This window comes from Symphalangus syndactylus, chromosome 17 (genome assembly GCF_028878055.3).
Source record: "Symphalangus syndactylus isolate Jambi chromosome 17, NHGRI_mSymSyn1-v2.1_pri, whole genome shotgun sequence".
NCBI lineage: Eukaryota > Metazoa > Chordata > Mammalia > Primates > Hylobatidae > Symphalangus > Symphalangus syndactylus.
The window spans coordinates 80,432,085-80,459,319 of record NC_072439.2 but is presented as its reverse complement, the minus strand read 5'-3'; the positions used below and the strand labels follow the sequence as shown (position 1 = coordinate 80,459,319).

The 27,235-nt window shown below is 39.3% G+C and overlaps 1 protein-coding gene across 1 annotated transcript in view; it reads right to left on the bottom strand.

Annotated features, from left to right (window-relative positions):
• The window catches only part of KCNMB2 (potassium calcium-activated channel subfamily M regulatory beta subunit 2), a 298,783-nt gene that overhangs the window by 97,164 nt on the left and 174,384 nt on the right, over positions 1–27,235 (bottom strand). The gene's annotated exons all lie outside the window — the stretch shown is intronic.

The window sequence follows — 27,235 nt, the reverse complement described above, 5'->3', positions numbered from 1 at the left end:
CAAAAAAATTTTACATAAAAGTCTAAATTTCTGCATTTTCTTGAAAAATAGGAAGATTTGTCAAGAGTAGGTTAGTGTTCCCATGTCAACTGGAGCTGAGAAGTAGCTATCCCATGTTGGCAGGATCATGCTACATAGTGTCAGGGTGAGTCTATGTTCTGATTTTCCTGGGACAGCTTGGTTTGTGCCCACTGACCTAGTATAATTATTAATAGCATCCCCTTTTCTTCTGATTTGGAGAAGTTTTATATATTCCCTTCATCTCTTTTATGCTTTAGGCCTACTTGCACTGCCTGTCACCTTTATGTTACCTGCCTGCCCCAGTAAGCATTAGAGTTTGTGACCTCTTTTTATGGGCATCTTTTTCCTGTAGACTATGTTTCAATAGCACACTGTTTTCCAAAGGATTTGGAGGTCAGAAAGATTTAGCTTCTCTACCTTCAGAAACTATATTCAACAATCACTCTTGAATTCAAGGAAAGGGCAATATCCTGTTAAGTTCTATCTGCCCTATGGAGAGCCTCTACCAAGCATGATAATTTGTTGGAAAATTTGGTCAGGCTCAGTATGTTGAACTAGATAACTCATTTGCCTTTAGGAGTCCTTTCATCTCTGCAATAAAAAAATCTGGAATTGTCCCCAGAGGTAAATTCTTTGAAACACTCAAACAGCAGGAATAAGAAGATATGATTTCCATGGCTATATGATAATGGCCTGTTACTTTTGTATAACTCTTTTCCTTTGACATAGAAGTCTCTCCTTCAACTTATCACTTGAGGTGGGCAGGTTAGTGTTTTTGTTCTAGTTTTATAGATGAGGAAGCTGACTGAGAGGTTAAGTGACACAGCCTAAAGTCACACAACCTGTGGGTTATGGAAGTGGGGTTGGCCCACTTCTGACTCCTCTTTTTATGCTCTTTCTACCTCCCACTGACATACATTTTTTTTTCTGTTATTTAGGGACATTTTTCTAAGCTAGGGGCCCCTAGCCTTTCATCTTATGACTTTTTTCCTTACTATCAATAGACTACTGGAAATTATATATTTTTATAAAAATATATGCCCTTGTCTTGCACAGCATTATTTTCTATATGTTGGGAAACAGACTGATTCAGTAGGTATTCATTGCAGGCACATCATGGACTAGACGTAGTCTCTGACTTCATTAGACTTACAGTCTGGTGAGCACGGAGAACAGACATCGGTATGTTATTACAAACTATAGATGCTGGTCAAGACAAAGTTTCTGCCCTCAGAGGTTTATATTCCAGTGAAGGAAAAGTCCTGTGAGGGCCTAATGGGCTGGGAGGAGCGTGAGTGGGGAGAATTAGGGTATAGGAAGGAATCTACTATGGAGAGTCAGAGAAGGCTCTTCTCAGGAAGTGAAATTTGTCCTGGGGTCAAAAATGGGGCTTTAAGTTGGGTAGGAGGGTTCCAGGCAGAAGAAAAAGATATTCAAAGGGCCTGGGACAGAAGGAAGTTTGGCTTCTGGGAACAACTTAGAGAATACCAGTGGTTTCGTGCTTGAATAATGAGGAAGAATTGTACAACCTGAAGCTGCCAGGTCATGTCGGACTTTGGGGCCATGCTGAGGATCTTTGGCAGTATTCTGAAAACAATATGGTATTAGTAATAGTTTTAAGCAAGGGAGTCACATGATGAGATTTGAATTGTAAAAACATCCATCTTGCTGCTAGAGTAGAATAGATTGCTGGAGGGAGGGCCCAATAGATGAGCACAGGTTAGAAGGCTGGAGATGCCGGTGGCTGGGACTAAGGGTGGGAATGAAGTTGAAGAGCAGACTTGGTGTGGGGTTAAAGATGGGGAGTGAGAGTGAGAGTGAGAAGGTGTTAAGATTACTGCTATGTTTCTGTCTTGGGTGGTGGTGGTGTCACTCATTGAGATAAGGAGTAGTGGAGGGGGAACAGTTCTGGAGGAAAGGAAATTAGTACTAAAGTTTAATAAAAGTGGTTAATCAATCAGCAAACACACTGACTTTCTCTTGACAGCAGAAACACCAATACCTTCTGATCTCTTGGGTGGGGGGAGGATATTGACAATTTTTAGCTATTCCGTCAATAAACACTTACTGATACCTAGTTGAGTATTTGCTAAATATCAGTGTTGTTGGCAAATGACGATATCTCACAGCCCTCCTCAAAGTGAATATCTTGGGTTACACTGGAAAAAGTGATAACATTGAGGATCCACTTAGAAAAGTTTTAATCAAATCCTGAGTAATCCTCATCTCTTGAGTTCTTTCCTGATATTACCCTCAACTTACATTTTATGTGTAGGTCTCTTAAGCCACTATACCAAAGCCATTATAGTGTTTTTTCATACTAAAGTATACATTCTTTGTTGCCGTCACTACTTTGGAAGCTTCTGGAGGACAGGGACCATGTTGTATTCACCTTTGTTTCCTCAGTGTCGAGCACAGGTCTAGCACTTGGAAATTATTTAGCAAATGGTTGTTGGTTGAGTGTTTGATATTATAGACAAGTTTTAAATTTGATATTCCTCAGTCTTATTTTTTATTCTACTAACAATGTGCTGTAATGTAAATGTAGAAATAGTTCCTAGAACGTAATAAGGACGAAGTTTGAGACCTAAACTGAAATCCCTTAGGCTGTGGTTTGTTAAAAAGTAAAAAACAAACAAACAAACAACCCTGTTTTTATTCTTGCATTCTGAAATGCATACCTAGAACCATTACTGGTTTATCTTGGGGGAAGAGATGGAACTAAAATTTTCCATAATGCAATTTTTTTTTTTTTTTTAACAGAATCTCACTCTGTCACCCAGGCTGGAGAGCAGTGGCACATCTCGGCTCACTGCAACCTCTGCCTCCTGGGTTCCAGTGATTCTCTTGCCTCAGCCTCCTGAGTCGTTGGGATTACAGGTGGGCACCGCCACACCTGGCTAATTTTTGTATTTTTAGTAGAGATGAGGTTTCACTATGTTGGGTGGGCTGGTCTTGTACTCCTGCCCTCAAGTGATCTGCCTGCCTCAGCCTCCCAAAGTGTTGGGATTACAGGCATGAGCCGCTGTGCCTGGCCCATAATGCTATTGTAACAAAGTTTAGTTACAGAGTTTGGGAGGGAAAAAAATTAGGTGCTAGTCTTACTTCAACTTTTGCTGTTTTTTGATAAAATTGTTTAGGCAGTCTTTCATCCATAGACTTCTTGTATAATTACCTGGCCAGGGACATTTCATGCATCATATATCATTGTTTTGGCACCAGTACTTAAATTAATTTAAAAATTAAACATTTTTTGTTAGCTTTAAACATATTTCGTTGTTATCAATTCTCGCTCAGACTTTTCAACTTATTTTCTATAACTCTACGTGGTGGGCACCTGTGTACATCCATTAGGAGCCTTTGGGGTGTATGTTTCTAAAGAGGCTCCTTTATCAGCCCTCCTTCTGAAAACTGGTGCCCATTCTGAATGTCATCCAAAGCCGTCCATCAAACTGGTTACCGCGTGGGCGGAGGTGAATGCACCTCTGGCACTATGTCAGGAGTTTGTATAGCTTGTGGGGCTTAGTCCTAGACATTCCTCTTTAGCTGCAGAGTGACAAGGTCTGGAAAGGAGAGTACAGTCTGTTCTTTGGTGAGACAGTCTGTGTGGGTGTGAATGCAGGAGTCTCAGTCTAGCAAAACAGGTACAGAATTCAGAAGCAGGCACTTTAAAGATCTAAAGCCAACATTCATCATGGCCTTAGTATTTAAATGGTTAATTAACCTGTTTAGATGGGTTATCTTTTAAGTAAGGTTATTGAGTCCTCCTAAGCAGCATGACATAGATTGTTCCATTTTATGAAATGTAATTGAAAGTTTTCTTATTGCCATATTTGAAACACTAGTTTCAAGTAAACATGCTGTTCTGGAAAAGACGTTTATTCAGCGTCCAGGGAAGTGTTGGGTTTGTAGCCTAGCTCTATCACTCACTAGTCTGGAATCCCAGGGCAATCCTTGTGTCTCCTCTGAGCCTCAGGTATGTTATGAGTATTAAAAAAGATGTGTGAAATGTGCCAAATGTGTAGCAGACACCAAAAACTGGCAGACTTTATTTGTACTCCTATAAACATTTTACTGGACATAGTTGAACTATCCCTGATGGTGGACACATCTATATTTTGTGTTCTTGGGATTGTCTCTGTCCCTCTGTGCTATTGTCATCAAGCATGGTGCTGACTCATTACATAGAAAAAGTGAGTCTCTTCTTCCAACCCCTTCTCCATTAATCCTTACTCTTCGCTTGCACTTCTGACTGATTCTGCTCTGTCTTTTGAGATGTAACAATAACCATAAAACAATTTATCAAGGAGTTACATGTACCAGTACTAAGCCGGGCATGCATATCATCTCACTTAACATGTATACAATGATCAGAAATAGAGCTTACCTCCACTTTAGATATGTACTGATTTAGATATGTAAAGATTGGAAACCGAGCTTAGAAAAAGTCACGGCTCAGTGAGTTGTGAAGGAGCTGAAACTTGAACTCAGTTGTTTTAAACACACCCTCCAAAACTGGGCTCTCAACCCCTAAGCCAGCACTCTTCAGAGCGTGTGTTGGCTTGCATACTAAGGAGTGAACTGGATATTATGCAGATAATCTGCTCTATTTATAGGTAGAAAGCAACTCTGATTTGCAGGCTTTGGGTTTTTGATTGTTACTAGTTTTTATTTTTGGTGCCTTTCTTGGCACCCTGGAGTGAAGTCATACTGTTTTGAGAACTGTGATCCAGGCCATCTCCTGTGTCCCTCTGCGCTGCCTTAGTTCTGACCAGCTGGTGGGTGGCAGACTGGATGCTGCCAAGGGGCAGACTGCTCAGCTTCTCTGTTGTGGCGTCCCTGTCACTCTCTGGCTGTCTTACTTCATAACAAGTGCTTTTCAACCTTACTTGGGTTTGTTTACAGACAGATACTAAGGCTTGTAGCAGAAGGCAACATGCTGGGGCATCTTGTTTAATTCAGGGCAGGAGAGCTGCTAAGAAGGTAAATCTGACTCCCTAGTCTTATTCCCTACTCTGCTACAGAGATAAATCTTGATGAGGATATTGATGTGATAATTGGCTAATTGTGGCAGAGATTTATGAAGGTGAAAAGATCTTAGCTGGCGTACAAGAACGAGGATTTTCAGAAAACTTGAATATGAACGTTAGTGAGAGTTTGTGGGAATCTTTGGAAGTCGTTAAAAATGACACAAAAGTGGTTCTTGGTAGGCCTTTTAATAGATACACTGTAATAATTGATTGAAGACACCAGTTAACTTGGTTCATTGACTTGTAGGAAGAAGGTGGTATTAGAATAGAGGATTCTTCTGGAATCTGGCTCCAAAGTTAGAATCAGAGGACTTGGATCTAAAACCCGGTTTTGCCACATAACCTATTCTTTGAACACAGGCAAGTGGTTTCACGCCTTGGGTCAGGAATTTAAAGACTGGACAAAATAATAGTTAACTCTAGAATTGTGCATGCCAACATTCAAGCAGAGAGAAGCTGTGCAGCTAATTTTTTCTACAAGTATCACTAAGCACCTACTATGTATCAGGCTCTCTGCCAGGTGCCAGAGGTATATCAGTGGACCAGATGGCTGAAGTCCTTGCACTTAATGGTGTTTTTATTTTAGTGAAGGGAGACTGAGGAAGCACAAAAATAAACAAGATACAACTAAGCATCCTTGATCTGAAAGTCCAAAATCCGAAATTCTCCAAAATCCAAAAGTTTTTGAGTGAAGGCATGATGCCACAAGTGGAAAACTTCACACATAGGTACTAACACAAGCTTTGTTTCATGCACAAAATTAGTAAGAAATATTGTCTAAAATTACCTTCAGGCTATGTGTATAAGGTGCATATGAAACATACATGAATTTTGGGCTTAGACTTGGGCACCCTCCCAAGTTATCTCATTATGTATATGCAAATGATTCAAAACCTGAAAAAATCTGAAATTTGAAACACAGGGCTACTCAACCTGTAGCTGTTGCTCAGCTACAGAATTTTGATCCTTCTTTTCTCTCATATCCCACATCCAACTGGTCAGAAAATCCTATTATTGGCTCTGCTTTTAAAATACACCTAGAATTCAATCACTTTTCACCTCCTCCACTGCTACAACACCTCAATCCGGCTACCATTATTTCTTACTTGCATTACTACAATGTTCTTCTGAGTTTTTTTGCTTTTATTGTGAATTCTTCATAGTTTAGAGTTTAGATTCAATATAGAAACCAGTTGATCACTTAAAAATTTAAGGGCTGGGCGTGGTGGCTCATGCCTGTAATCCCAGCACTTTGGGGGGCCGAGGCGGGTGGGTCACGAGGTCAGGAGATCGAGACCATCCTGGCTAACATGGTGAAACCCCATCCCTTCTAAAAATACAAAAGTCAACTGGGCATGGTGGCATGCACCTGTAGTCCCAGCTACTCGGGAGGCTGAGGCAGGAGAATCGCTTGAACCTGGGCGGTGGAGGTTGCAGTGAGCCGAGATCGTGCCATTGCCCTCCAGCCTGGGTGACAGAGCAAGACTCTGTCTCAAAAAATAAATAAATAAATAAAAATAAATAAAATAAATTTAAATCAGATTATATCCTTCCTCTTCTCAAAACCTTCCGTTGGCTGCCTATCCAATCTAGAGTAAAAGTCAAACCCCTTACAAAGGCCTATGATGTCCTGTGTTGTCTGGCTTCTCGTGACCTCTCTGATCTCATCTGCCCCAGCTCACTCTATTCCAGCCAATTGGCTTCCTTGCTGTGCTTGGAATATATCAGCGATGTCCTGCCTCAGGGCCTTTGCATCAACAATTCTCTCTGCTTTGATTGCTCTTGTTCCAACTATCTGTATGGCCAACTCTCTTACCTCTTTCTGAAATGTCACCTGCCCAACTTAACTGAAATTGTAAACTTTGCTGCCTACCTGCTAAAATTTCTACCCCATATATCTACTCTATTTTTATGACTTTTTATTATGGAATATTTCAAAGATACACAAGAGTAGAGTACAATGAAACCCTAAATATTTATTGCCCAATTTTAACAATTATCAACTATGGCCTGTCTTTTGCTATTTATCCCCCATCACTACTCCTCATCCCAGATTATTTTAAAGTGAATCCCAGAGTCATATGATTACATTTGTAAGATAGCCTCGTCTCATTATTTGTGGTAGTTACATTCCATAAAGCCACTGTGAACACTGAGCCAGTGAGTACTAAACCATGACTCCTGGAGGAAATACAGAGTTAGGTTCCTGTGAGCCTCTGGTCACATTTTCATCAATAGATCAATACACAACTTTGTTTCATGTATATTTTTGTTTAAATGCACTTTATGTAATATACATTATTGATTCATTAACATTGCACTCAGGGCAACATCATTATAACTCATGCTTGAAAGAAACTTATTTAACACATGTGTTTTCTCCATTAAGCACATCACAGCCTTTTTGTACCTTGGAACACTAGACAGCACTTCAGTACTATGCTTGGGGGACATTTTAAACAATAAAATCACCAACAAAACCCACAAAAATGTGACACTAAACAGACCATAAAAAGGATACTTTACAGTATGAGAGCTGTACAACTGTTGCCTTGTTCAGCCTCAGGTGGGAATGTGTACTTCAGGCAACTTAAATTTTTTGCTTCTCTGCACATGTCTCTGAATGACTGTGAAAGTTCTTCAAGTGTTGATTTTGAGGTTACAAATAAATTGTATAGCAAGTAGGTAAATTTGTAAATATGGAATCTGCAAATAATAAAAACCTACTGTAGTTTAGTATCTATTTTCAATAGAGATTCTTTTAACAAACATAATCACAATATTATTATTTTACAAAAATTTTAATAATTCCTTAGTATAATCAAATATCCAGTCACTGTTGTATCTCGTGAATTTTTTCTATATTTCTTAAATCTCTTTTAATCTGTACATTTTCTCTCTACCTCTCTCTGTCTTTTTTCTCTCTTGTTTTTACCTTGCAATCCTTGGTTGCAGAAATAGATTGTTTCCCACAGTCTGGATTTTGCTGGTGGTTCTTCTGGCATTGTCTAATAAGGTCCTCTGTCCCCTGTACTTCCTGCATATTTGTAGTTAGATCTACTGGCTTAATCAGATTCAGGTTTTAATTTTGAGACGGAGTTTCGCTCTTGTTGCCCAAGCTAGAGTGCAGTGGCGCGACCTAGGCTCACTGCAACCTCTGCCCCGCAGGATCAAGCGATTCTCCTGCCTCAGCCTCCTGAGTAGTTGGGATTACAGGCATGTGCCACCGCGGCCAGCTCATTTTGTATTTTTAGTAGAGACAGGGTTTCACCATGTTGGCCAGGCTGGTCATGAACTCCAGACCTCAGGAGATCCACCCACCTCGGCCTCCCAAAGTGCTGGGATTACAGGCGTGAGCCACCATGCCTGGCTAGGTTTTAATTATTTTTATTTTTTGGTAAGATTGCTTATAGGTTGTTTTGTACTTCCATCAGGGAATACATAATGTCTGTCTGTTTCTCATCTAGTCGTATACATTGCCACTGATGCTCATTTCCTTGACCAGTGGTTCTCAAGCAGGGACAATACGTTTCTTCCCATGGGGGACATTTGGCAATGTCTGGTAGGTAGATATGCTGCTAACTGTTGTATAATACAGAGGAAAGCCCCCACAACAGGGAATTATCTAGCCCGAAATGCTGGAAAATGGTGACACTCTATCACTTCTGCTCCACTGCTTAGCTGAAATCCTTTTATATTAGAGAAACTTCTCCTCAAAGTTTAATCATAAACTTCTAGTATCCTTAGGTCCGAGTCATATAGAAATGGTATGATTTAAACTGTGATGCTCAATATTGTTCCAACTTGGGCCAATAGGAGCCTATTCATATAGGCTCCCACTTGGCTCTGGTTTTCTTCCTTTTCCTTATTTTTTTTCTTTCTTTTCCCTTTGTTAAAAGCCATCTTTTAAGAAAATATATAATTTAATATGTTTGTTGTATATCATATGTCTCTTCCACTAAAGCAGGAATACTTGTTTGTTTTGTTTATGGATATACTTAAGTATATAAACTAGTGTCTGGCACATAGTTAATGCTTAAATATTTGTTAAGTGAATGAATAACAGTGAGCAATTAGACAGGGTACTATTTTAGATTGTGTGGTCAGGGACAGCCTCCCTGCAGATGGTGCATTGATATAAGGCCTGAATGACAAGGAGGTGCCCGTCATGTGAAGATTTGAGGAAAGAGCATTCCAGGCAGGGGGAAGGCTTGATGCAAAGTGTCTACTGCAGGCATTAGCTGGGCTTATTTAAAGATCAGAATGAAGGCCATTGTGGCTAGAACAGAGTGGACAAGAAGGAGTGGTACCAGGCAAAGTTGAAGAAGTTGGCAGGATTGAGCTCTCATAAGTCATGGCAAAGAGTTCCCATTTTATTGTTTGATGGAAATAAATTGGAAGGTCTTAAGTAGGAGAAGATTTGATTAGATTTACATTTTACAAAGAAGCACTCCGGATGTTATGTGAAGAAATGGCCTTTGCAGGGCAAGGGTGGAAACAAAGAGATCAGTTAGGAAATTATTGGAGTAGTTGAGGATTGGATGAGGGGATGTGTTTGTATGCGTGTGGGAGGGTGTTGGGGGACAGTAGTGACAATAAAGATAAAGGAAAGCAGTTCAAAATATGAAAAATTAAAACATACAGATACATTCTGACTTTATACATGCAAGTACCTTAAATATCTAGTAGGTTTTTATAACAAGCATCTGTATCATGAGCAAGTTATGCAGTTTGATAATTTGCAGATCATAAGGCCACCTCAAAGCACAAATTTTTTAGTAGTATGTGATTGTTACTAGGGTCATTCACCAATATTTTGAGTCTCTAACTTCTTGGAACGTGGTAGAATTATCTTCTTAGTTTTCTTGTGTTGGTTGAGGCCAATGAGTTGTGGATGAAAGTGATATGTGTCAAACTAGGCTGGAGCACTTAATTGTCAATGCAAGATTCTCTAGAGGTCTTTTTTTCCAAGAAGATAGTGAGATTATGGCTATTTTGTCAATCTCAGTTTCCTGCTCAGTGACTACAATGAAGAGAGCCTTTTGTCAACCAGCAGTGGGCATGTAGCCTGAGTGAGGAGTAAACTTCTGTTGTTTTAATCAACTTAGATGATTTGTTTATAACTGCAGCATAATCTAGCCCATGATGATTGGTATGTGGCACAAAAGCAAAATCTTTAAGACAGAAAAACCAAACCATCTTCCAGGAAGTGCCCGGGAAAGACAACTATTCAAAGACCATTTGCTTCAACATACATACAATTAACAAGCTGAGATGACACAAAGTGTAAAATATGACTGGAAATGAAATAAAATTGTAATCTGCCCAATGTGGTCATTTTATTAGTCTATTTATTAGTAAAAGAACTTTTGGAAGGAATCTTTGACCTGGCTGACTTCGCCCCAGCACCAGACTAATTGAAAATCTCATCACATAAAATATAAAAGTCAAGATAGCAGGAACCTAGAAACAGAATGTCTCAAAGAGATAAAGGATTGCAAGATCATGGATTGTGCTGGAGTTAAAAAAAATTAGAAGGAGAAGATAGAGAGTGAATGACATACTTCACTGGATTTTTGTCTGCTTGCAGTTGCTGAACCTGATTCTGGAAGGTACAACCATTTTGGCCATCTTCCTAATCAATACTGTGAGCTGGGACCAAATTGATTGTGTGGTACATGAAACACAGCCCAGGAAAAGCTGATGAGACCTAGACACCATTATATATTTTGCCTGACTTATTAACTTACTCTGTGTCACAATTGGGTCCATTTTTGATAAAAATACAGTACTGAGGAACTGTTTCTTTCCTCCTTCTCCATGTCCTTGTGTCTTCTTGGTTAACAAACCTGACTAGCAATTGTTTTCCTTTTTTCTTTTTTTGCACTGTTTGTGAAGATTTTCTAACCTGGTATCACATAGGTAACTTCCTTTTGTTTGTTTATCTTACATTTCATCTGGAAAATTATGTGATAGGCCAGAGTAACACACAGACCTTTCTCCTAAAGAGTTAAGTAGAGCTATGTATCAACTTACCAACACTTGATTCTTTGGTTCAAACGTTGAGAACAGACCAAGTAAGTTTGGAGAAAAATGAGATAAGCACAAATGATGAAATAGGATCACATCCCTGAGTAACTTTCCAGGAGTGGAAAAGTTCTCAATTTAATAGAGGGTGAGATACCAAGTTTCAATTGTATATACCATTTTTTGTAGGTAGAGTGTATCCCCATAGGAAAGCTCATTTTGAAGAAGCATAATTGTAACTCTGGATGGAGGTAGTCACCCTGTGTATAAAAGGACAGCACAGGTAGAGGGAGAAAGTGGATGAGAGAGAGTGGAACACCCCTAGACCTGAGGCTAATGGAGGTGACTGGTCTTGGCCTCTTGCAAAGAGTTGCCAAGAACACAGATTCATCCCAAAGCTGATCTCATCTCTTTTGCTTCTTGGACGGACAGTGCTCACATGATTCATAACTTAGCTTAGAAATAGTAATCTGTCTGGTGGTGTCATGGGCAGCATTGCTTGATGCCTCCTGCCGAACACTTTTTATATGAAAAATAAGAAACTGCATTTCCTTTCTGCAGTTTCTCCCCCATTTTGGCCCATGATTTTTCCCAAAATAACTTCACTGATTCACTGGAAAGACTTTGTGGATACAAATATGTCTTTAGTGTTCTCCGATTGCTAGATCTAAAGACATGAATACTGTTAGGGACCATGTCTGGGTGAAGCCACCCATCTTTATTATGTCTGATTCCTGCCCACTCTCTTTAAGGAAAAATCACAGGAAGGAGACTGATTGGAATGAAAAGGCAATATTAATATGCATTGCCATTATCAGAGTCTATCCCAGAGCCTGGTGTGAGTGATGATACAACAACAATTCTGGGTGATTAATGAACAAATTCACAGATATCCAGTTCCATGCATAAGGCCTATACCAGTTTCCAAGGCACTCACAGTCTATTGCAAGAAACAGACAAATAAGAAAATGAAATCACTACTGACTGTATGGTAAGTGCTATGCACATATTGTTAGCAGTATGTGTGGAATGTGACAAGAACTTTTAAAAGTAGCATTTAACCTGACCTGGAGGGGATTATATTAGATTTCTATTGTTGCTGTAACAAATTACCACAAACTTAGTAGCTTAAAAGAACACAAATTTATTATCTTATAGTTGTAGAGGTTAGAATTCTGACACAAGTCTCATGGGGCTAAAATAAAGGTGTCAGCAGTGATGCATTCCTTCCTGGAGGCTCTAAGGGAAAACCATTTTCTTTTCTTTTCTAGCTACTAGAGGTTGCCCACTTTTTTTGGCTCATGACTCCCTTCCTCCATCTTCAAAGCTGGCAATGTTGCATCTCTCTGACTTTTCTTCCTTAGTCATGTCTCTCTCTGACCATAGCCAAGAAAAGTTTTCTCCACTTCTAAAAACTCGTTTAATTAGATTGGGCCCACAAGGATAATACAAGATAATTTCCATATCTCAAGGTTATTAACTTAATCACATCTGCAAATTTCCTCTTGCCAAGTAGGGTAACATCTTCTCAGGTTCTAGAGATTAGGATATAGACATCTTTAGGGTGTCTACTACTCTGCCTACCACGGTGGAGAAAGAGGACACGAATAAAAGCCTTCTAAATGGGACTGACAATTTATTTGAGTCCTAAAAGGCAAAACTAAAATTATTCAGGCGAATAGGGGAAGGGGAAAAATATGGGGAAGAGAATCTTGACCAGATGGGAACTTTGGATTAGATGAGAGCAATATGTATTGAGACCAGTATGTAGATTCAAGAACACTGAGAGCTAGAATAGATATTTCCTTGGTATTTCAAAAGGGTATATGGCTATTTCCTATTACTTCAATACACACCTAAATAGCCAAGAGTTTTGCTATTATTAGCTTACTTATTCTAATTTAATTAGCAGCCTGATGAGGTAGGCAGGTGGTATTATTAATGAAGATAGAGTTTGTTGTTTGTTTGTTTTTTTAGGTATCTAGCCAGGGTAGTAATGAAAATGTGATCACAACAGAATGGAAAAATCAATGAAAGAACAGCTGAAACTGTAATGAAAGAGACAATATATCTTTTCAATAAATTATGGGAGAAAGACTAATTAATAAAAATAATGACAGGCTGTGATCTTGAGCTACCTTGGCTCAATGTCTCATATTATCATAAGTAAACATTTTATGTTTGCTGTAGAAACTTTTCTACTTTGAAATCTTCAGGGCAAGTGCAGAAGTGCAAGGAAGTAATATATTTGAATGTCTATTTTATCATATATATTCTTATCATAAAGAGAAAAAATGGAGCACTCTGGTCTGTAAAAGCAATTCCAGTGTTCTTTAGATTCAGTGTATATCTAAAAAATATCTAAAGAAATATTTGAAAAAAAAAAACCTGTCAACCCAGAATTCAATATACAGTGAAAATATTCTTCAGGAATGAAGGTAAAATAAAAACACTTTCAAGTCAAGTCAAAGAAAATGAAAAGAATTTGTTGCCAGCAGACCTACTCTAAAAGAATCAGTAAAGAAAATCTTCTGACAGAAGAGAAATGATACCAGAAGGAAACTCAGAACATCACAAATGAGAAAAGACCAACAGAAATGGTAAACACGGTAGATTGTTTTTTTCCTCTTGAATTGTTTAAGTATGTTTGATGGTTGAAAGTAGAAGTTAGGACATTGTCATATGAGGCTTTCAGTATGTGCAGATGTCATATATAAAATAATTGTAAGATAAAGGGGGAAGAGAAAGAATCCTATTTGGTGGCGAGAGTTTTACATTCTACTTGAACTAGTAAAATATTGATTCTACGTAGACTATGAAAAGTTATATATGTAGACTGTAATCTTTAAAAGGGCTACTAAAATATTACTCACTGAGATAATTAAAAATACATTAAATAAATTAAATTTAAGCTTAAAATATTTAAATTATCCAAAAAAGTCAAGGAATAGAAAACAAAGGAATGAAAAATAGAGAAAACAAATAAAATGGGAGAGCTAAATTCATAATAACTATATTAAAAGCAAATGGTCTAAATATACCAACTAAAGCATAGAGATTGTCAGGATAGATGGATTAAAAAAATAAACCAACTACATGCTATCTACTAGAAACTCACTTCAAAGGAAATAATATAGGTAGGTTAAAGGTAAAAGGTTAGAAAATGATACATCATGAAAACACTAATCAAAAGTAAATGGAAATGTTTATATTAATATCTGACAACATTCCATCAAATAACAGCACATGAAATATTCCTTTTTAAGTGCAAATGGGAAATTCACTAAGATAAATTATATTCTGGGGAAAAACAAACTTTAACAAGTTGAAAAGCTGAAATAATAAAAGATGATCTCTGACCATAGTAGAATTAAACTAGAAATAAATCTAATTGAAAGCTATCAAGTGTATAGACATGCTACTGATTTTTATATGTTGACTATTTTTATCCTGAGACTTTACTAAAGTTGTTTATCAAGTCTAGGAGTCTTTTTTGCAGAATCTTTAGGGTTTCCTAGATATAGAATCATATTGTTAGTGGTGATAAATTTTTCCTTTGTTGGTGGGGGGAGGGCAGTGCCTTTTATTACTTTCTCTTGCCTGATTGCTCTGGCTAAGACTTCTAGTACTATGTTGAATAGGAGTGGCGAGAACAAAATCAAGAGTGTAATCTCGTTTACAATAGCCACACACACATACAAATACCTGAGACTACATGTAACAAAAAAGATGGAAGATTTCTATGAGGAGAACTATAAAACATTGCCTAAACAAATCAGAGATGACACAAACAAGTGGAGAAGCATTCCATGCACATGGGTTGGAAGAATCAATATTGTTAAAGTGTCCACACTTGCCAAAGCAATATACAAATTCAGTACTATTCTTTTCAAATTACCAATGCCATTTTTTTTTTTTTATTATACTTTAGGGTTTTAGGGTACATGTGCACAATGTGCAGGTTTGTTACATATGTATCCATGTGCCATGTTGATTTCCTGCACCCATTAACTCGTCATTTAGCATTAGGTGTATCTCCTAATGCTGTCCCTCCCCCCTCCCCCCACCCCACAACAGTCCCCGGAGTGTGATGTTCCCCTTCCTGTGTCCATGAGTTCTCATTGTTCAATTCCCACCTATGAGTGAGAACATGCGGTGTTTGGTTTTTTGTCCTTGCGATAGTTTACTGAGAATGATGTTTTCCAGTTTCATCCATGTCCCTACAAAGGACACGAACTCATCATTTTTTATGGCTGCATAGTATTCCATGGTGTATATGTGCCACATTTTCTTAATCCAGTCTATCGTTGTTGGACATTTGGGTTGGTTCCAACTCTTTGCTATTGTGAATAGTGCCGCAATAAACATACGTGTGCATGTGTCTTTATAGCAGCATGATTTATAGTCCTTTGGGTATATACCCAGTAATGGGATGGCTGGGTCAAATGGTATTTCTAGTTCTAGATCCCTGAGGAATCGCCACACTGACTTCCACAATGGTTGAACTAGTTTACAGTACCACCAACAGTGTAAAAGTGTTCCTATTTCTCCACATCCTCTCCAGCACCTGTTGTTTCCTGATTTTTTAATGATGGCCATTCTAACTGGTGTGAGATGGTATCTCACTGTGGTTTTGATTTGCATTTCTCTGATGGCCAGTGATGATGAGCATTTCTTCATGTGTTTTTTGGCTGCATAAATGTCTTCTTTTGAGAAGTGTCTGTTCATGTCCTTTGCCCACTTTTTGATGGGGTTGTTTGTTTTTTTCTTGTAAATTTGTTTGAGTTCATTGTAGATTCTGGATATTAGCCCTTTGTCAGATGAGTAGGTTGCAAAAATTTTCTCCCATTGTGTAGGTTGCCTGTTCACTCTGATGGTAGTTTCTTTTGCTGTGCAGAAGCTGTTTAGTTTAATTAGATCCCATTTGTCAATTTTGGCTTTTGTTGGCATTGCTTTTGGTGTTTTAGACATGAAGTCCTTGCCCACGCCTATGTCCTGAATGGTATTGCCTAGGTTTTCTTGTAGAATTTTAATGGTTTTAGGTCTAACATTTAAGTCTTTAATCCATCTTGAATTAATTTTTGTGTAAGGTGTAAGGAAGGGATCCAGTTTCAGCTTTCTACATATGGCTAGCCAGTTTTCCCAGCACCATTTATTAAATAGGGAATCCTTTCCCCATTTCTTGTTTTTGTCAGGTTTGTCAAAGATCAGATAGTTGTAGATATGCGGCATCATTTCTGAGGGCTCTGTTTGGTTCCATTGATCTATGTCTCTTACAAAGTTACACATACACTTATGACATGAACCCAGTAATTGTGCTCTGGGGTTTTCATTCCAGAAAAATAAAAACTTATGTTACATACAAAATGTACACACAAATGTTTATAGCAAATTACTTACAATCACCATAAACTGAAACTATTGAAATATCCTTCAAGGGATGAATGGATAAACCACTGTCCTATAGCTACAATGGGATACTACTCAGCAACAAAAAGTAACAAACTATACAAACGACAACAAGAGTAAATTTCAAATGCATTATGCTAATTGAAATAAGCCAGACTCAAAAGATTACATACCCTATGACTCCATTTATGTTATTCTGGATGAGGGAAAGCTCTAGGACAGTGGTTGCCAGGGGCTAGATGCTGGGCAAACAGCAGAGATTTGAGTACAGCAGGAGGAATTTGAGAGAATTGAGAGAATAGTGTATCTTGATTGTGGTGACAGTTACATGACACAATACATGTATTAAAATTTACAGAACCAAACACCAGAAAAAGAGTCAATTTTACTGTATGTTATTTTTTTAAATGAGAAAAATGTATATTTGGACACAAAGATGGTAGAAGCTGAAAAATCTTGCCTATGTCTCCAGTTTGCAATGGTATTTTTGATGTGGGACAGGAAAGAACATAAAAATCATGAGTTTATTCCACCTGAACATTATAACTATTCCTCAGCCAGGTTTTATAAGCAAAAAAGAAAGAAAAAGAAACCAAACTTGGAGAAAAAATACAGTGAAGCCAAATCTTCCCACTGCCCTCTGATAACAGAGTTAGTCACTTCTGAAGTGGCTAAGAGGCCCAGAACAGAGTCATACAAGCTGTCACCTATGAGTTATAAAGCCAGGCCATTCCTAGTTTCTGGGGATCAAGGTTAAATGTGGCATTGCCACAGCCTGTAGGGAAGTATCTTGAAATGGAATTCCCAGGAATGTTCAAAGATCATGTAACTCCCTTGGGGTTAAAAGACTGTAATAAGAGGAAAGCCCAACTTTAGTCTACTTGGAACAGTGCCAGCCTCCTGTGCAGGGTTTGGTATGCTGACAGGAGAAAGGGTGTTGACATGCAGTAATTGTTAAGGAAAAGAATAAAAGCAAGTGTTGAAAATGCAAGAAGCTGGGCTAAGCTGTAAAATGTTGTACTCTATAGGCAGCCTTAATCAAGAGATAATAGATCCAGACTGATGCAGTGATGCTTCTGAAAAAGTCACAGGGCTGGGCTGGAGGCTGCGAGAGATCATTAGCTTAGAGACCCAGCCCTACCTCTAGATGTCCATAGCTTGTGTTAAACCCCATCTTATAGCCACTTGGGGTCTTCTGGCTGCTTCTGTGATGGGATAGATCTCATTAGACTTGGGCTTCCAAATCCAGGACTATGAGTTTAGAATGAGACAGAGATTTGTGTCCCTATGATGTTGGTATGACCATATATTTGCTTAGGTCAGTAAGGTGCATATATGATATAGAGAAAAAAAATCAGACTAAAGTATGCTAAAGTGCTTCATGATTTGACTTTCTGAGAAGGTGTGGGGCAGTGGAAAGAAACTGGGAATTTGTCTAAACCCCAGTTCTATCCCAACTCAACATGTGGTCTAGAGCAATCTCCCAGTGTATTTCAATTTATAGCTCACCCAATCTATGCCACTTCTGATATCAAACCGAGAAACCGAGTCCCAGAAAGACAAAATGACTCGTCTTGGGTAACACTGTCATTTAGTGCCATACTGGCTTTAACTCAGACCTTCTGATTCCAGAGTGGGGCAACACATAAGGAAATGATTTTGATCTTATAGGCAGGCCTACCTAACTTCTGAGAGAAAAAGTTTACGTCCTTGAGAGGAAGGTTAGCTAGCTAGCTAGACACATATACACTTACAGAGATAGACAGACAGAAAAAAACTCAGGGACTTGGTAAGATTTTCTTGTTTGGTTGGGTTTTTACCTGCATACAGGGCAATGCAATGGAACGTAACACCTACTAGAGAGGAAATTATAAGGAAAAGTCCCTTTTCAGGCACAAAGCTGTAAGACACTTGTATCCCAAATACCTGTAATTTGTTAAGTGTTATTCTGATCTACTTCTACCACAGAAGGGATGCAGAGTGGCTAACACAAAGGGGCTCAGATCAGAGACTGCTGATAGAAGGACAGCAAGTGAGAAACATTAAAGATTATTCAGAGGGAAATGCATGAAAGTAAACTCTGTTTACAAAAGGGATAAGTCATGTCCACTTATTATTGATAAAGATATAGTGGCAGTTTTGAAACAAAATAGGTAAGTCTCTAGAAATGGATGAGAGTTTGGGAATGGCGATCTCACTTAAGATTCTCAGGAGTCACCAAAGGTGAAGATGCCTTTTTTTTGTAAACAAAGTACTGACAAAATTCTGACTCTGCTCCTCCTTCCTGCCTAAGTTCCCATCACTTATCTACTTTGTCCACCTACTCCCCAGGTTATCCCGAGGCTGTCTTATTCATCTTTGTATCATTTATTAGCCTACTCTAGTAGAGTGGCTGGCATACAGCAGGTACTCAATAAATGCTTGCTGAATAAGTTGATAATGTTGACTTTGTAAGCTCTAAAGGGCCACAAAAGGAATTATCGTATCTCTTGAGAAGATGCCTCCCTGAAGCTATTTCAATTCCAGGAGTCAGTTATCACACTTGATGTGAACAGAAAGGGTGTTTAACTTCAATTGTCCAATTCTCTCTGGGAGAGTTGAAGCAAACTCAGGGGAGTTTGGACCTGGCAGACTGGCACTTGGGCAGCATCCTATACTGAGGTTGTATTAGGCTTCATCATTAACTGGAGGGACTGGAAGCAATTTTCTAGCAATTTATAGCCAAGGAAGGAAATCAATTTCGGTTTAAAAGAAACATAATCAAAGGACGCAAAGTATGAATGTGAAGCCCTGGGCAGGATCTGAGGAGGTTAGAAATGAGTGAAAAAAATTTGGTGCAAGCAGGATGAAGGTAAATGGTTTGTGAACACAGTGGTGCTGGAAGTCCATACTTTGGAAACACGTGGCCAGTTTAAAAGCCCAGGTCAAACTAGATATGAGGTTAAAAAACATAATAGAAATACACTAGTTTTATTCTCTTTAATTTTCCATTTATATATGTATACATCTTGATGTTGACATATACTTATTTTAGGTTAGACATGTTGGAACTTGAATAGTTCATCTTTTTTTTTTTTTAAGTTGCTGAAATTTGCCCAAACATAAAGTGTGGGCATAAGCCTGACAAGCTGATCATTTAACTTATTCCAAAAAGGCAGGGCTTTATGTTTTTTAAGCAATGCCTAAAGACTGACTCTCCTACGACCTGTGGATATGAATGATATCCTGGAGAAAGAAGGGGTGTCCCTGGAATGTCCTCAGTCTCTGACTTGGGGGTGAAATATAATTTGGTCCAGGGACCTGTTCCTCCCAACTTCCTGCAGTTACTAATAAGCAAATATGTGGAAAACCTGTCCCTGAGATCCTCTCAAGGCCTATGGTATCAAGAAATGCAGGTTTTGGCTGGGGGTGGTGGCTCATGCCTGTAATCCCAGCACTTTGAGAGGCCGAGGCGGGCAAATCACTTGAGGTCAGGAGTTCGAGACCAGCCTAGCCAACATGGCAAAACCCATCTCTACTCAAAGTACAAAAATTAGCTGGGCATGGTGGAGTGCGCCTGTAATCCTAGCTACTCGGGAGGCTGAGGTAGGAGAGTCGCTTGAACCTGGGAGGCAGAAGTTGTGGTGAGCCGAGATTGTGCCGTTGCACTCCAGCCTGGGCAACAGAGCAAGATTCCATCTCAAAAACAAAAAAACAAAAAAACGCAGGTTTTAGTTCTGGCTCCACCTCTTACCAGTTCTGTGACCACTGATGAATTCTCTTTCTGGACTCAATTCTCTCTCAATTGAATGGGAAGGACGATAGTATGTAGCGCATGAGGTTGTTGCGAGGGAGATAAATGTGATAACGTGAATGTTTAACAAGACCCTGACATATTGCAAATGCTCGACAAATACTTGATATTATCAATGTTATTATGTACATTATCTGGGCATTCAGAAAAATTCAGAAATATCAAATATGGAAGGGAAGCTAAACTCACTGTTGGCGGGTGTGTGATCAAACTGCAGCATGCTCTGCTAATTCTGTTAATTCAGAAGAACCATTGGGAGTTGGCTGAACTGTAAGCTTTGGTTAGAGAGATTTGTGTATTCAGTTGGGAACAACTGATAGTATGGAAAGATAACTCACAGGGTCGGAGGCACTGACAGGAAAGTCCTATAAAGCATAAGAGAGGGGCAGGTAGTTCTGCCATCTTATCCAGATCTCAATCAGGGCTGTTGGACCACTACAGGTCTTGGACTTGCTACCTGAAAAATTGACTTCTGTTCTCCCAGGGCCCTGGTCTCCTGGTCAGGTCTGTTTAGTTGTCATCCTACCATGAAAGGGAAGCTCACTAAGCCAAGGGCCCTTTGTACCACCAGTGAAAGGAAACAAACTTCAACTAAACACACATAGTACTTGACAAATGCCAACTGCACATAGTCTTTAGTAAATAATCACCAAATGAGGAAGAGGCAGGTCCCAGTTGGATATAAAAATAAAACCCAGGACAGCAGCATGGTGTAGTTTCCAGATATGCTTGATTTACAGTAGGACTCAGAAACCAGAAAAGCAGCCTAGTGATATAGGTCCTAACTTGTTCCTCCTTGAAACAGTGGATCCTAGCTGAAAATTTAACTCAAAGACACAGGGAGACATACATCAAAATGTTGAGAAGGTGAACTTCAGAAGAATGGCTCGTGTAAACCTTCCATTTGAGCCCACAGAAGGAATCTTTCTCTATTTGCCTCAACCAACCACCAACTTTCTGAAACCAAACAACAACAACAACAACAACAACAAAGAAACCAATAGAAAAACTATACCACTGCTCTTTTGTATCTCTTCTTCCCAAGTGATGTGAGTGTTTAGGAGTTAAATTTTCTTCTGTGTCTCCTGCAATCCCCCTAGAATAGAGCTCTAAAAGCAGACAGACAGCTGTTTCAGAAAAGCATGAGGCAATAATCAGCCCACATTGCTTACCAAAGCACAAAGCTCTCGGGAACACAGGCCGTTATTCAAATCAGACCCAAACTCTCTCTTTCTCTCTTTTTAAAATCCTCAAACTGAAAAAGTAGGCTGGAACCTTCAAAATCTCTCTGTAATTTTCCTCCAAAATAAACAAAGTGGTCAGATATTTTTTCTTTTCAGTGCTATAAAAATGCCCGGGCAGACATATAGACTTTCATATTCAGGAATGAAGAGCTTCAGGAAGCTGCAGATGCAACTAGCTGTTTTTTCTAAACAGAAGTCTAGATGTTTTTTCTAGACAGGAGACTGGTGCAGCCGTGATTTCCACGTTCAATCTCTCCTCAAAGTCTAAGAAAGTGGGCCCAGCCTCAAGGGCAGAAGCTTTGCCAACGGCTGACGAACATTAGATTTTCCCAAAATGACTCTGAGTCTGCTCACTACTGTTTAGAAGCCTTCACCAGAGCAAAACTGCCCACCTACCTGTGAACAAGTTCAAATGCTTTCATTTGACCCAAAAGAGTCTTCTCATTATTATTGCAACCTATCTTTGCAAACTGGGCTCACTCACTTCTGTGCACTGTTCCTTGTCATTCACTAACCATGTCGTGCTTTCTCCCGAGTCCACATCCTTACACATGCTCTTCTCCCTTCCAAGAACCCTCCCCAGTCATCACCTGGCAAATTCCCACCGGTCCTCCAAGACCTAGTGCAAAGTCACTTATTTTGTGAAGCTTCCCAGATGTCTCAGGAAGAGATGGCTGCTCCTTCTGCTGCCTCAGCCAACACTGTGTCCCTCCTCGTGAGTCCAGGAGAGCACTTGTAACTTACTTGTTTGAGGGTCTGTCTCCCCAGTGAATGCCTCCAGAGCAAGAACTGTAGCTTATGTCTAGCAAAGGACCAAATGCATAGCAGGTCTGAAGGAATATTTGCTCAATGAATAAATGAAAAAATATTGAAATGAAATACATGGTAAGTTCAGAAGCACTGAAGAAGAAAGAGTGTGTCTGGTATTTCCACTGTGTGTATGTGTGTGTGTGTGTGTGTGTGTGTGTGTGTGAGAGAGAGAGAGACTGAAGGAAGAGGCATGCAGCTCAAGTATAACCAGGAATCTATTCCTTGAAAAATTAATACCAAGTTTTCTGGTCAGTAGCTACTTTTCTGAAGGGTTTTATTTTTCACAGACAACAGAAAAACTTGAGTTTAACAAGATAATGATAATTTTTTTTATTATACTTTAAGTTTTAGGGTACATGTGCACCATGTGCAGGTTAGTTACATATGTATACATGTGCCATGTTGGTGTGCTGCACCCACTAACTCATCATTTAATATTAGGTATATCTCCTAATGCTATCCCTCCCCTCTTCCCCCACCCCATAACAGGCCCCGGTGTGTGATGTTCCCCACGCTGTGTCCATGTGTTTTCATTGTTCGATTCCCACCTATGAGTGAGAACATGCGGTGTTTGGTTTTTTTGTCCTTCCGATAGTTTGCTGAGAATGATGGTTTTCAGCTTCATCCATGTCCCTTTATACGCAACGGGAATTTTTCTTAAAAACATGAGCAGACTAGTAAGAAAACACAAATGCTTTTCCCACAGGGTTAATGATGAGGGATTCATGCATTCCAGGGGCTCTATTACTTGGGAGCTTCCACATAGGTTTGCTCCACAGAGCTGAGATTTTTATAATGATGCTCATTCTCAGAGCACATCCAAGGGCCTCCATTCATTAAATTGTACTAAAGACAGACCACGTGAAGGTGGCTTTGTGCGGAAGCAGTGTCAGAGCATGGCTCATCAGGTGGCTTTGTAGGGTCCATGGAGAGCCTTGGGGAAGTCCTTCTGTGTGGCAGAGACCATACCTATGGGGGTGGGGTGAAGAGTGGAGGTAGGGGGCAGGCTGGCAGAGCATGAGTCTAGTGCAAGATGTTGCCCCAATTGAATGTGGAACTTTGGACAGAGCAGTTCATATCTGTGTTTGGTTTCTAGATTTGTTGGACCAGATCTATAAAGTAATCTCTAAGAAATATTTTTGCTCTAGGAGGGGGTGACTTCAGGAGTAGGTAAATCTTTCTCTTAATTTTCAGTTACAACATTATTTTTCTTATTTTGTCTACCCATTAAACATTCATATGGACCAGCTTTACAGAGCTGGTTTTGTATTGTAATTAACAGTGATTTGACTGTTCAGAAGTTTCCAAAGAATGAAATACAATTTTTCTGAGTATTTGCCCATATCCAGTGTGAAAGAATAAAAACATGAATCTGTAACCGCAGGATGAAGAGGCTCTAACATTTACAAAGTAATCATTACATGCTAATCACTATACACGCTTTATCAGTCCGTACGATAACCAATCCAAAGCCACAGTTTTAACCTTATTTTATGAGGAGGAGACTGAGCATGGTATAAGATCTCTCAGCCCATTTCATATTTGAACAGCCTGTTCCCCTCTTTTCCCAACTAAATGTGTATGTATATGTAGCAAGAGGAATACTAAAGACGAAAAGTAGGAGAAACCTGAGTTCTTGTTTCCATCCCCTACGGACTAGGGCTATGAGTTTGCCAGTTGCTTTAACTTTCTATTTAGTTTTAGTTTTTAAAATGGTGATTTGTAATACCTAGTATTCCCAATTCACAGATGTGTTACGAAGTTCACAGAATAAAATATGAAATCTCTTTGAATAATACAAAATACCACTCAAAACTCCAGATTATATAGAAAGGCAGTTTGCACTGTGATTGAGGCAGAAGTCTCTGGAGTCCGTCTGAATCCTGGCTCTGATATTTATCATGTGTATGACCTTGGGCAAGTTAACTGACCTCTCTGTGCTTAGGTTCCCCATCTGTAAAGTGAAGATAATAAAAGAAGCAAATGCTTGTAGGGTTCCCTAAGAAAATAACACACATCGACAACACCCAATATTGCAGTGCCTCACATACAGTGTGCATGTAATAAATGTCAGCTATTATTGGCAGAATTTTTTCACTGGAGTGACATGCTACAAGAGCCAGAACTCTGTTTGTCTCATTCAACATCTTCAGCACCCAGACCCCTGGCTGGCATCTAGGAAACATTCAATAAATATTTGTTGAGTCAACGTAACCCCACACTTCTTCACATGACTGCAACCTCCTTCAACTAGACTGTATGCACTATGAACTGAACAATATTCAGGGGATATCTTGGGATAGGTGTCCAAAATAAAAGGTAAATTTCTAATCAGTTCCAAGTTCCTCCCATTATACACAACATCTACCGATTGCAGCACATGGTGGTTAGGCCCCCTAGTAAATATGTTACTCTTGTTATTTTCTATTGGGAAAAAAGTGTGGTATGGAGCTACCAGCACACTATTAATCTCCTGGTTTGAATAGGCATGCTAAGGCAGAGATCTTTTCAAACTTAGGTGGCACAATACAAGGATTAAACTCACCACACCAAAGTAGAAAATACAGCATTGAATACTCCCTAGTCACAGTGACAGCAGCAAACATTTTGTCTGATGGAGAGAGGATGGAACTGAGGGAACCAACATTTGTTGCATGTCATCAGAGACCAGATAAGTGATTTTAGTTAATCCTCATAACAACACAGCATTTTATACTTTCCACTCCACAGATGTGGAATCAGAAGTCAGAGAAATTACATAATTTTCCAAGGAAACAACATAATTTGAAAGGAGGTCGTCTTATCCAAAACCAGTCCTTTCTGCACTACGTTAAGCCTGGCACATAGAAAATTCTCAGTAAGTGGAGAATATTAAAGAAAGTTTTATTTTGTTTCTTCTGGCTGGCCAGAGATGATGGTGGAAGTGATGTTTAGCCTGACTTTCATTTTAACTGGGGCTTTTGGACTGTTCTGAAGACTGTTTTCTCTGGGTTTCATATAGAAAGTGGCTTTACTGGCTGAGACTGCTCCCAGTCCCAAGTAAATTTCCTTCAGAAGTTGGTTCTTATCCTGCATTCTTAGTGTCTTATGACCAAATCTTGCCTCTTGGTTCCTAAAGAATAGGTAGGAATCTGTCTTGATGGGAGAGAGAGCGCGAGGCCACAATGATTGTCTGGAGCTATATTAAGGGGTGATGGGTATGGTGGAAGTTTTGGGAGCGCGGGATTAGTTAAGTTCTCTCCGTGCAGGATGCAAGAATAAAAACAAATTGCTGCAGACCAAATGCCAGGCACAATATTAAGAGTTTTTACTTGTACTGTGATGTTTAATCTTTATAACTAAAATATTTGCAAATATACACAATTAAAATAAATGCAGTATGGCATGGTGGTAAAGAATTTGTGCTCTGGAATACCCTGGCTTGAATTTTGACTCACTATTGGCAAGTGCCATTTTCTCATCAATTTTTCTCAACTGTAAAAAGAATATTAATCATAATATCTACCTCAGGTGATTTTTGTGAGAATTGACGCAAAGAAAACTTACACTATTTATATAAAGGGATAGATACAGTTCCTGGAACAGAGCAAGCACTCAGTTAATGTCTCCTTTACAGCAATCTCCTTGAGGGCAGAACCCATGTCCATTCAATTCAGCCCCGTGTCTCCAGCTCCTTCTGTATAGTAGGCACTCAGCAAATATTAAATGTGGGTTGGATAAATAAATGAATGCATAATGGATATAACAGAAGAAGCATTAGAAGGACCTCAGATCACGAGGCTGAAGTAAAATATCAATACTATAAGGAGGTTTAATGTTAAAATAAAATTAATAAGAGCCTCAAGGAAAACTTTCAAAGTGCTTTCTACCCCATTTAGTACTAGGGAGAATTTGAATGTTTTAAATGGCTTTCGTCTGCCTAATGGCTTTTCTTTGGCCTCCCTCCTATACACACAGACACGCACACACACTCATGCACACACATACACATATGAGTCGGGGGAACCTCTGAAAACAACCTGCCTCCAGGCCTTGGGCTTAGTTATAGCCCTCTATAAACAGGGGTTCATATAGGCTGGGGAGGAGAAACGCAAGTATGGTTTCTTCTAGCTGGCGTGCAAATCTAGAATTTAGGATTGTTGAGGTCTGAGGCTTAGAATAAGGCACCTGAGAATTGTGTCTTCCCAATAAGTTTCTCTCCAAAGTCCTAGACTGCCCTGCATTCCTTCCCCTGGTTTGAATATGGGTAGTACAAGGTAGTACTTTCATACAATGGGGAAAGAAAAAAAACCTCAAGAGAAGTTCAGAAGTAAATATACCTTTGAGCCCTGAGAAGGCCTTGCTCTGAGAATGAGCTGAAGTGAGCCCCTGCTTAACTCCAGTGGCTTGAGGGTGCCATTTAATTCATGCCTTGGATTCCTCCTGCCAGTGGTAGGGAGAGAAAACTTTGTATTAACTAAATTGATATAGTTAATTTTTGGTTAACTATATTACATCAGGTCCCTGGAGGCTACCTGCCAGGGATGGGAGGTTATCTGAATGGATAGGTACACACAGGAGCTTCAGAGTTCAGAGAAGGTAAATGTGCATTTCCAGAGCTTAGACTGAGATTTAAGTGCTCGGTAGAAATTGCTTTTGATCCTGGGCTCCTCTGAAAGTTTTTGGACCCTAACTATATTCTGCACAGGGACCAATCTCAGCTGCTTTATCTGTAAAATCAGTGAAAATATTTTTCTCCCAGAATTGTAGTGGAGATGAAACAAGATGTACATGGAATGGCTTAAATGAGCAGTACAAATAAAATCTGGGGAAGACTGGGAAACAAATACCAGGATTGCCTAAACTGGTGTCTTAATGTGTTAATTTTAAAAAATTCTCAACTTCCACTAAAACAAAATTTC